The sequence below is a fragment of the Schistocerca piceifrons genome, chromosome 5 (genome assembly GCF_021461385.2).
Source record: "Schistocerca piceifrons isolate TAMUIC-IGC-003096 chromosome 5, iqSchPice1.1, whole genome shotgun sequence".
In the NCBI taxonomy this organism is placed as follows: domain Eukaryota; kingdom Metazoa; phylum Arthropoda; class Insecta; order Orthoptera; family Acrididae; genus Schistocerca; species Schistocerca piceifrons.
Genome location: NC_060142.1, coordinates 337393591 through 337394410, shown reverse-complemented (window position 1 = coordinate 337394410; position 820 = coordinate 337393591). Strand labels below are relative to the sequence as shown.

General features: G+C 46.8%; 1 non-coding gene across 1 annotated transcript; it reads right to left on the bottom strand.

Annotated features, from left to right (window-relative positions):
• Positions 1-347: 347 nt before the first annotated feature.
• On the bottom strand, positions 348-422 carry Trnat-ugu. Its single transcript has one exon. It is a non-coding gene; the product is annotated as a tRNA-Thr (tRNA).
• Positions 423-820: the final 398 nt, after the last annotated feature.

The following is an 820-nucleotide window of genomic DNA, read 5'->3' as shown; positions in this document are numbered from 1 at the left end:
ATTGAGAGTGCCTTCTGTTCCGTATGCCCAGCAGTGGTTATACTGATTAATCCCTTATCGGACAAAGGCAATGGAGGACGATACAAATCTTGATAAAGATATTAGGCATAATGCGGAAGCACATGGTTAGTCAGATGACATAACCCTGTATGTTGCTAATATGCGTTTGGTGGGGGATGCCATAGCACATGTTGTCAAGCACGAGACATTAGGTAAAGCACGTAAGTTTTTTTTTTTCAGGAGAAATAAGGTACATTACCTGTGCGGCACGAAGAATCTGTGGAAGTGTTCTTGGATAGCTGCAAACAGGCATTGATATACATCATTGGGAACATGTTAAAAATGTGTGCCCTGACTGGGACTCGAACCCAGGATCTCCTGCTTACATGGCAGACGCTCTATCCATCTGAGCCACCGAGGGCACAGAGGATAGTGCGCCTGCAGGGACTTATCCCTTGCACACTCCCGTTCTTTCAGGAACAGATACTACCTTCATATATAGTTAAAATATGGCTACCTGGCCATTGACAATCTTGTGCAATTGCACACGCTATGCTCCAACTCATGCGGGACTTGGTAGATTAGTTTGCCATGAGTAATGAGTGTGATGGGCAAACATCTATTAGGCGCACTACGATTGTAGTAGTGGGGTCATGTTGGGAATGTGGGTCTCACGGGGTGCACTGTCCTCTGTGCCCTCCGTGGCTCAGATGGATAGAGCATCTGCCATGTAAGCTGGAGATCCCGGGTTCGAGTCCCGGTCAGGGCACACATTTTCAACGTGTCCCCAATGATGTATATCAATGCCTCTTTGCAGCTA